The sequence below is a fragment of the Phasianus colchicus genome, chromosome 1, assembly GCF_987193195.1.
Source record: "Phasianus colchicus chromosome 1, bPhaCol1.hap1.1, whole genome shotgun sequence".
In the NCBI taxonomy this organism is placed as follows: domain Eukaryota; kingdom Metazoa; phylum Chordata; class Aves; order Galliformes; family Phasianidae; genus Phasianus; species Phasianus colchicus.
In genome coordinates this window covers 39,002,195-39,013,087 of record NC_143436.1, presented here as the reverse complement: position 1 = coordinate 39,013,087, position 10,893 = coordinate 39,002,195, and positions in this window count along the sequence as shown.

The window sequence follows — 10,893 nt, the reverse complement described above, 5'->3', positions numbered from 1 at the left end:
CTATCAGTGGTTTGTTTCTAGAGCCAAGTATAACTCGAGGTATCTATATGTTCATACCCTCTGAATATAACTATCAGAATGCACATCTGGAATAGGAGCCATACACACAGAAAATATTTCAGTTGATATGAAACGAAGCAGCATATCTGCTTAACAACAAATTGCTGTGAACATATTGCTGCCATGCCCAAAGCCTTATCTGCTGCGGCCAGGGAAAATCACATTACTATCCATACTGAAAACATTGTACTAAAGAACTGAGAAAAGTGCTAAATTGACTTTCTAGCTAAAACAGACAGGCAAATTCCACTGCTTTATAAAACTACTATTTGACTACACAGGGGTTGATATTTCATAAGAAGAAGAGTAATATGTGGAGTTAGAAATGGTATGGTCTCCAGCAGCACAGCTAGTAGTGTTCCCATCATCCATTCAGCACTATCCTGTCACAGCTCTTAGTGCACATCCAGTTGGTTCAGATTCCAAATACTTCCTACAGACAAGACATTAAAAAAGGTTTGTTTTCAATATAAGATACAACAAAGAGTCCAGCCTCCATAATGGGAATCTCAGCAGACAGACAAGGCGAGCTACCTTCAGTCAAGAATTACTAACTTATTCAAGTTCTGCAAAGCTTTCTCCATATGAATATCTTGCTGATTTGTAACTAAATACTAAATTGCAAGGCTGAACACAGAACCTTTCTTGCTCAATTTCAGCCATCCACTCAGTTTTGTATCACCAAAAAAAAAAAAATTCTCACCAGGTGACGTCTGTTTGACGTTAGCCTTCAATATCAAAATCTGTCATGTTGCACTCTAGGCCCAAACATGCTTATGACTCAAATTTCCTTTAAACAAAATGTTTTTTTTTTACATGTGTTTGTGAGGTGCAGTCCCATGTGAAAGCTGTGTAGAAGGACCCCTCAAAAAGTCACTGCATTGGCCTGGGCTTCTAGAAATTGTCACCATTGCCCCATGCAGCATCTGCTCCCTGAAACACAGCACTGCTGCTATTAGCTCAGCTGCAAGAATGAAACAGGCCTCTGGGTCCAGCCAAACTGCTGGTGCCTGCCCTTAATTTCCCCCCATTATAGTTATACATATCTCTTCAGGCTTTCGTCTATGATGCGCCGCATCACATGAATACTGGACATTTATTTTACTGGATGGTGTGAACTCTGCTGCTGCTTTGTGAAAGGCTAACAACTACTAATCTGATTCAGTCTTTGGTATCAGAAGCTGTCAAAGATACTGCTGTCCCAAGGATAGTGCCAGTCTCTGCCATGCAAGACCCCAGCATTACAGAGCGAGTGAGCAATCCTGGCTTGCTATCCAGAAGCTATATCTATGCATGATAAAAGCACAGTCTTTTTTCCAGTATCTGGGAGATCAGCTTAAATAACATAGATGACACTGTCTTGGCATTTTGTTCAGATTTCCTTACATTTATTTTGGTTCTACAAAAATAGTAGTTTTCCAAGCAGTCACAAATTGTCTGAGAGTGGGAATATCTCAACAGCAGCGGAACACAGGCAATCATTTCTCTTTGTTCTATCGGTTTCCATCTTAGAAAGAAATATGCTATTCCTCATGTTTTCTGTACTATTTAAAAATCCCTTTTTATGTTTTTACAAAGTTTTAGCTTTCGGGAATTTCAAATGAGCAAATTCCTTAATAGCTGTTGACATTTTTTTCCAAAAAGCTTCAGCCTCCACGTGGCAGGCTAAATAGTGTCAGCGTGGGGAACATCATGCTTAAAAACTGCAGTTCCTGTAGCATCGTTCCATGAATATGCCTAGCTGACATCTGCTGAACCTGTAAATCACTGCTGGAAGCAAAACCATCCACTCAGTTATTTGCACAGAAAGAACTGGTGGTGTGAGTGAGAAAATGAAAATCTTACAAAGAGGACATAAAAAATCCAACTTTTCCTCCTCTGTTAGACGACGAGTTAAAAGGAATGAATAAAACATAGTGAACAGTGAATGAATGCTATTAATGTATGTTAGAATATAAACAAACATTTATAACACAGATGCTGGTGGTTTGGGAACTTTGGTATTTCCTGCTTTTGGTCACTTATCAGTAGCGTATAAATCCGTCACCCAATATTGGATTTTATTAAATCTGTACTAACTAAATCTGTGCTGGTTGGACAAACTGTCCTTTCCTGGGCAGTATCATATGCTCTTCACAAAAATAAACACACAACTCTGGCCCCCTTTAGTTAACTGCATTTACTGCTTGTATAAGTCATCCTGGGACCTTGTACAGACACATGTCTAAAAACACATTTCCTGACCTGAAAGTGTAATTCACGTTACCATGTACTCAGAGGATTACCAATGATATTCTACAGTTAAAAAGATTGTGCTAGCATGGACGTGCTCAATTCCAATCACTAGACCAGCTGTAAATTATCACAGAAAGTGCTTATAGGGCAGCGAGTGATTTAATATAGCAAGAAGCAATAAGTCAAAATAATAAAAAAGCAGGCACATAACTCTACCTTCTTTGAATCTGATTGAAACTTTGCTTTTAGAGGACAGATTTGGATTGCAAGTATGACCCCACCACTGCAAAAATATCCCCAATTCAACCAGCCTGGATTTGATGAGCATAAAACCTGACCATTCACTGAAGTTCCTAAGAGTTCCCAGTCCATGTGAACACATGCACTGAGGACACTTCAGAAAGACCACAATAATTATAAATCTACCAGTAGGTTGTTGGAAAAAAAATCAGTTTATTCTAATCTGTTTTTCAATCATAACAGTACTGCCAGAATAGTGTTGTCTGGATGGCGTAAATGCATGTTTCTGTAGCATGAGACATTTTTATTTTTACAAACTTAACTCTGTTTGATTAAATTTACGGGACTTAGAAAGACTACTTGGGTGATAATGACGACATGTTTTGAAAGGTATTTTGCTTTAAAGTGTAAATTATTCTCTTACCCTTTCTCGTGATACATTAATTTTACCTAAGCATACACAAATGTTTGTTTTCTTAATTACATACAGAGCTAACCATAAAGCTCTTCTAGGATGGAGCGGGATGTCACAGCCCACCAAAGAAGAGAACCATAGCTAGGGTGTGAATTAGTGGTACAGACAGGGCACATAAATCTGGAGTCAAAGCACAAATGCTTTTGGAATATCAAGTGGTTACTGAGGAGTATAAATCCTACTTTCCAGAATCCCTTATTTTTTGCCCTTTGGTCAAGGTACATCTTAAGACCACTAAATGTAAGACAAAAGGCAGCTGTGTCACCATGCTGCAAACACCATTTGAGCTCTTAGCTGAGTGTAGGGCTCACTGCTTCTGATATTCTTCAGACAAATGACCTTCACCAAAATGTGATGTCCAAGAGAAAAAAAAAAAAAAATTAAACCTTCTACTGTATTTAAAACAAACAAACACAATTTCAGTCTAACATGATCTTGCAGAAGAGGGGACTTGTTTTTGATTGTGAAATGAATACAATCAAACACCACTTCTGGGTAGATTTACAGTTATCTGTGTGATCTGTCTGCATATTCTTGTATCTTAACTCACCTCAGTTTCTTTTAAAACACAACTTTCAGCCTTTAGTTTGAGCACAACTATGACATCCTCATAATGAATTTTAGCCTCAAAGGCACATTTCAATAATTTCAACTCATGCTTTGTAGGTTTTTCCCTTCCCTTGAGAATATATGTGAGCTCAGTTACTCCTGAACATAAAGTATTTGTCTTTCTGTGAATGTCTAGCCTATGTTATGTTAGCAATTGAACTTTCCATCAGCAACAAAACCATAAATGTCCAGCTTCCAATGAACAAAAGAAAAGTCAGAGAAGAGTCTGCTTAGCTTCCTTTGCCTATGAACTAATGAACAGAGACCATAAATGACTGTCCATGAGATCTAGTTATCTATCTCTGTGAAAGGAACATACACTGCAGGAGAAAATGAGATTGCAAGCAAGTGGGAAGCTGGAGGATTAATGATTGCAGGAAAGAAAACTCATTTAGAAGCCTAACATGATCATTATACAACTAAGCTTTGTTCATGACCATTCAGATAATAAATTGAGTCTCAACTAATGAACTGCTTGGAGTGCTTTAGAAAGTAACATTTATTTATATGAACTCTGACCAAACCCAAATCAAGATGACTGTTATTATTTATATATTATTTTTAAATGTGTTCTATAGACACTTTCCAGGAAATCCAGGTCCTAGCATTAAAAAGACTAATAGATGTGAATTTTTCCCCAGAGAGGCACCTGCAGTAAGAGGGAACCTGTAGGAGTACTGGCTCATCTAATTCAGATCAAGGATGTACAAATGCATTCACTCTCCCTCATCTCACTGTACCTACATCTCACTATACCTCAAAAGACTACAGAGAAGAATCCTTAGGTAACACAAGTGATTGGCCAGGGCCATCAGTTGCCAAACCTCCACAGTGCAGCTGTGTCATGGCTACTCATGAGGACCATAACAGGAGTGAGAATGCTGTGTGGTGGGAAGAAGAGCTGGGGCTCTTTCTTGCTTAGAGATTTTGTCTTTAAAGGGTGTATTTGAATTATTTTCTGTCTCTTATCCGTTTCCATGCATTTCTTCCAACATAACTGGACTGTCATGGCAGCAGCAGCTTGACTCAAGTTTTAAGCAGTGTGAATGATTGTCAGCTTGAAGAAGTCTTTGCATGTTAAGGAAAGTAATCACAAGCAGCCTACTGACCGCTCTCCCAAAATCAAGCATCTTTTAACACCTAGCAAAACTCAGAGGCCACGTTATTCCCCACCTACTTAGGGAATCTGCTAGCTCCTCTGACCCTATGAGTGGGTGCTTGTTAGACTGTCTGTCTTCTGCTAGATGGCAGCAAAACCAAAAGACCTGTCTCTTCAGAGTTGGTCTTGCAACCAACAAATGATTTTCCTTGTTTTTCTTTCCAGTAATTCATCCTGGTGAAGGCAAGTAGCCACATCCAGTTCTTAGCCCATTTCATGCCATGCCAGAAACCTAGCAGTTCATTCTGGAAATTCTCATCCAACTTCTTAAGTATACAAAACAAACAAAACAGAAGACTGTAGTGAAATGAAGGCACAGACAAATTAAAATAGGGAAACTGTACATCAAGATATAAATTAAAGCAATGTTGAACAACTCCAAGATTTAGGACAACTCCTGCCTATTTCCATGGCTTTGCAGTTCCTTTTGCCAGAAAAACAAACAAACAAACAAAAAAAACCCAACCAACAAAACGAACAAGCAGAAGTTACCAGTCAGCTTGGGACAAAGTCTGATTTTATTTCCCTAGGTGGAAATCTGAGATTCAACAGTATGTAGGATTTCCATGAGCATTTACGCTTTTTCCACGACTCAAGATTTCTGTTGCTTCACTGTGCTTAAGAGATCTCCTCTAGGATACAACATACATAAGAAACAGAAGTACATCAGTACATCAGTGGGGTATATTAGTCTGCAAGCACAGAATAAAAACCAAACCAACAGTAGCTTTCAATGTCTTCTGGAGCTTAGATGTAAAATAAACTCATGTAATTCTTTTTTATGCCATTTTAATGGTGCTCCCAGGTCTGAACAGGATTCTGCTGTTTGTCTGAGAAATGATGAATTTCCAATTATATGAATCAATCATAACTGAAAAAATTACCCTGTAGCTGCTTGGAGTGACAAATACTAGTCCATGCAAAAATTGTTTATCTCCACTGTAAAATTTTTGTAAAAAAAAGGAATGTAAATTATTTCTTAATTGCCATAAAAAATTAGGCAATCACAGCCAGCAAACAGCCAGCACACGTAGATTTATGAAGAAATTTAGAAGTGAATAGCAGCTTGTATAAAGATTGATGTGAATGATGCATTTATTTGTGAAATGGCTACTGCCGTCCCTGATGGGTGAGTAGGATGTGAAGGATACGATGCCCTCTTAACATCATGAAGTTCAGAGTCATTAAAGTAATAGCAGTATTTATGACTTCAAAACACTTCATAAACATTGGCTAGTGCATCCTCAGGACATCTCTATGAGGAAGACACTATAAATGGGGATCTTACAAAGAGATGCAGTAATCTAAACAAGGTCACAAGTACAGTCAATATTAATAGAAATTAGTACACAGTGTTCATTAGTTTCTTAAATATTTAATTAAAAGTGTATTGCACACCACTCTCACCCAAACAGTTCTGCAGCTGTGACAAACGCTTTGTCCAGAAACAAAATGACCTTGTGCAGAATCATCAGCTCTACCTCTTGTCAAGTATGGCAGTCTGCTTGGTTTGATTTCCATAGCATATAAATCTGCAGAGAAATTATAGTATAGTACTATTACCTACACTGTCTTCCACAACTTGACTGATTATTAATAAGTACTTTATATGGTAAATAACAGAATTACTTGAGAAAACCTGCTCTCAAATATCTGTCTGCTTATTCATGTGACATAGCTAACTGTCCTAATGCAGTTCTAACTGAACAAGTTGGTAAAATCATTAAAGTTATATGCATGCTCTTCAAATTCATGATTGGAACCAGCTCCACTGTAACAGGGTGATAAATTCACTGGGCCAAATTCACGGGAGGACCTGATACTGAGGACAAGTAGAATGTGCCAGTCAAAGAGATTACTGCTGTCAGCTTGCTGCCAATCACTTGTCACCACTCTCCCCTGCTTATTTCCTCAGTCACTTCTGTTCCTTCAAACAATCCCAGTTGTAGGTATTAACTCATCTCACTTGGACTGATACAAGGAAAAAATGATCTTGAGTAGCCCAACTAACAGATCTGAGCAAAAAGAAACTTATGGTGGCCCAACAGGAATTAAAAAAAAAAAGAGAGAGAGAGATTGCAGGCATGATCTCTGAATACTCTCTTCCATTACTGTGCAGTCCTGGATGTACATAGATTAAGAGACAAGTGGCTGGAGAGCATTCTTGCGGAAAGAGGTCTGAGTGCTTTGACTGATGGTCAACTCCATATGAAGTCCCTAGCAGCCAAGCAGTCCAATGGTATCATGCAGTTGTTACTTGCATGCTGAGGCAACACATTTTTACACCTTCAGCCATCAGGTACAGAGGATGCTTCACAGAATCACAGAATGGCCAGGGTTGGAAGGAACCTCAAGGATCATGAAGCTCCAACCCCCCCCTGCCACATGCAGGGCCACCAACCTCCCCATTTAATACTAGACCAGGCTGCCCGGGGCCCCATCCAATCTGGCTTTGAACACCTCCAGGGACGGGGCATCCACAACCTCTTTGGGCAGCCTGTTCCAGCACCTCACCCCTCTCACAGTAAAGAACTTCCCCCTGACATCCAACCTAAATCTTCCCTCCCCCAACTTAAAACCATTTCCCCTTGTCCTGCTGTTATCTACCCTTTCAAAGAGTTGATTCCCCTCCTGTTTATAGGTTCCCTTTAGGTACTGAAATGCTGCAATGAGGTCACCCTGCAGCCTTCTTTTCTCCAGGCTGAACAAGCCCAGCTCCCCCAGCCTGTCTTTGTAGGGGAGGTGCTCCAGTCCCCTGATCATCCTCATGGCTCTCCTCTGGGCCCTATCCAACAGCTCTCTGTCTTTCTTGTACTGGGGGCTCCAGTCGTGGACACTGTACTCCAGATGGGGCCTCACAGGAGCAGAGTAGAGAGGGCGCTCAGTCCCACTACTACTTCAGCTCCATTATAGCATCAATCCCATTATTCCTATAATCCCACATCTGCTGTGCAAAAGGGAAAGCAAGAAATGCTACACAGGTTGGCATGTCAGAACACTGCAGTCACAACCATCACTCCCGTCTTTCAATTATTTCATTTTAAATCTAAATCCATCTCCTTGGAACTTTTTACTCCAGTTTCAATCCCTTGACAATTACAGATTAGGAAGTAGACAACAGCAATCTAGAGCTGACGTGGGTGTTTAACCCACACCTCTTCTCTGATCTGCAGACTCACAGCACTGCTCGTCTTTTATTTCCATCATTCAGTGTTTCCATCTGATTACTGACATTATTTGGTTCTCTTATCTCACTTTTGCTGCATACTAAGCTGTAACCTGTTTTCCTCCAACTGTAGTTTAGGTATATACATTCTCAAAGGGAGAAATAAGTTTGAGCATTGGTAAAATAGTACAGAGCTGTCTCTGAAAGAGAGCCATTTACATACCCACTGGAAACATCTGTAAATCATTAATATAGTTATAATAATTCTTTTCTCTTTTATCCTCCCAAGCTACGTTCCAACCTGTTCATTTTTTTGTGTGTGTGTTCATCTAATCATAACAGAAGTAAAACTGGCAATTTGATGCCTTTTCTTAGTAAAGCAACATGAGCTCATTTCTTACTAGACCAGACATCCTTTCCTTCCATTAACTTCTGCATGTTCTGCCTCAGGTGTATGATTAATAAAGGGCCAAGGTTGGATCCGTTTATTTATCCAAATAATCCTATTAAGAACAGTGGGAAGACCAGCTGCTGGTAAGAAAAATAATCCACCTGTTGAAATGTTTGGACCAAGTAAGAGAAAATGAGTCCCATCTGGTTTTTCCATCTTCTTAAGTCAAAATGACTGGCTATGCAGGAAAATACATTTCTGGTGTGTTTTAATATTGTTATAGTACAGTTAGAGACCATTTTCAGACAGAGAGAAAAAAATCTGGAAATGAGTACTATTCCAGCTGCTGAGATTGTAACAGCAGGGCATGGAGGTTTGGTTTGAGAGAACCAGCACTGAGCCACCACCGCTATCCTACATTTGGAAAAATGGAGTTCTGTTTTTTCGTGCCATTTTTAAGCACTTCCATTATTATAGATACCAGCAGCACGGCAGATTGCATCTCCTAAATGTGATTAATTATATTTAATAGTGTTTAATCTCAAACATTACACTCTGGAAATGAAGAAACTGCCAACATGTAAGAGAATTGCCAGACCTGGGGAAGGGAAAGCAAGATGAAACCAAGAAATATTTGTAATTCTGGAATTACTGCAGGATAGGGTCAGTCCCTAACTGATTAGGGGATTTTTGTCCAGTTTCTAATCAGTTCCATAAAATAGAATATTTTCTCCAATATATGCATTTCTACTAAAAATAAATAAATAAGTAAAGGGAGGGGGAAATGCCAGAGCAAGAAAAATACACAATTGCCAAACCATGCATCTGAACAACTGAAGCATAACAGATCCTATTACACTTTTCAGCAACTGGGATTAGAAAGGCCACTGAATACCTCCTGCTGTCCTTTTACTGACAACACTCTGCAAAGCAGAGGCTCCAGATTAGGCCCATAGCTCTAATTTCAAGGAGGCTTCTTTTAAGACCCAATCTTGACAGGTAAGTTTCAAAGTCCTTATCATCTTGGATGGGCCCTTTGGCACTGTAAATATTTTGGATCAACATCATTGTCTAATGGATAAGGAGGAGAAGAGAATCTGTTTCTTTTTAAATTCTGGTTTATTGCAGCCTAAGGTCCCATAAGTTTCCAAACCACATTTCGGAAACAGCTTGAACAGCTGGCATCATAACAGTGGTTTTGTGTTACATCTTTCTGGATTCTTTCTATTTTTCAAGCTGATAGCCTCTGAGCTATTCACCTGCTCCACCTTTCCAACAGCTATAAAGTGACTATATACCTTCCCCCACAGAATATTGCCTGCTAAAGCTGTTAACAGATAATGACAAGGAGGAATTGATCCTCCACTATCCCACAGATGCCCTAGTTATGCCAACATCTGGAAGATCAAAGAGGCTGGGAATGCACAGAGGTCCTGGACCCACCTTCATGCTATGTGGTGTGATAGTGTCTCACAATCTCACAATATGGGTCACAAAGAGTATCACACACAATGTGGGTGCCACTCAGATGAAGTGTTGATGCCTTCCAGGTGCCGCCACATCCCCTGGGACAGATCTGATTTCCAGACAGGCTGCAGGCCACCATTCAGGCTCAGTGCAGATGCAGCAATCACCCCTCCAATTAATGGGATCTGGCAGCTCATGTCCAGAAAGCAACAAGGAAAACAAGTGTAAGACCCCTGTCTTGAAATACTGCTGAGTGCCAGGATGTGAGCACACTGCTTACTTTCAATAAAACACTCAAGTGGCCTGCAGTAAGCTTCCACAAAGCAGTGAGGAACAAAAGCTCCCAGCCACTCCTGCTCACCTCCACAGATGTTTCCTTCCTTCCACATGGATGTTCTTGGGAAGAGAATCCATGCTCTGTTCTTCTTCAGGGAAACAAGATAGCTATCTATTTATAAAAATGGATAAATACACTTCAAAGTCATGCAGAAACTCTCGACTCTACAATCCATTGTTGCTGTAACCCTATGAAGCAGGATCCCCTATGCTTGCAAGGTCTGGCTCAGCCCTACACTAGCTGCTGGGAGCAGAACTACTCAGGTCTTCTTGTGTTGTATGGTTGAAAGGTGGGATGCTGCTGCAGGGAGCCCTACCTGGGGAAATACTGCCTTTCTGAGCACCCCTCAACCTGGCTAGCTACCCCAGCATATTGAGAGTCCATGCTCTGCAGAACAGCTCTTTTGAGTGCTGGAACACTTACCTACTTATGCACAAATTGTTTCTGTTTACATAAATTAAAAATTGCTCTGTTTTTGTTTGTATGCCTGTTTAACAATGTCCATCTCAAAGATAATTTCCTGGGAGCTGGAACCCACCTCCCTCTGTGGCTAGGCTTACATAGCACTAGCAGGCATCACTGATCAGTGTGATGCCTAGAGGCCCTCAGGGAGCTTGGGTACCTCAGAGACACAAAGAAAGTTTGGGAGCATTGCCCTTTGCAAAATAAAATCAACACAAACTCCAGAAAGGTAAAAAATGAGTTAATCCAGTGAAGCACTTGTTTTTCTCTACTTCTATAACATGAAGTTTGT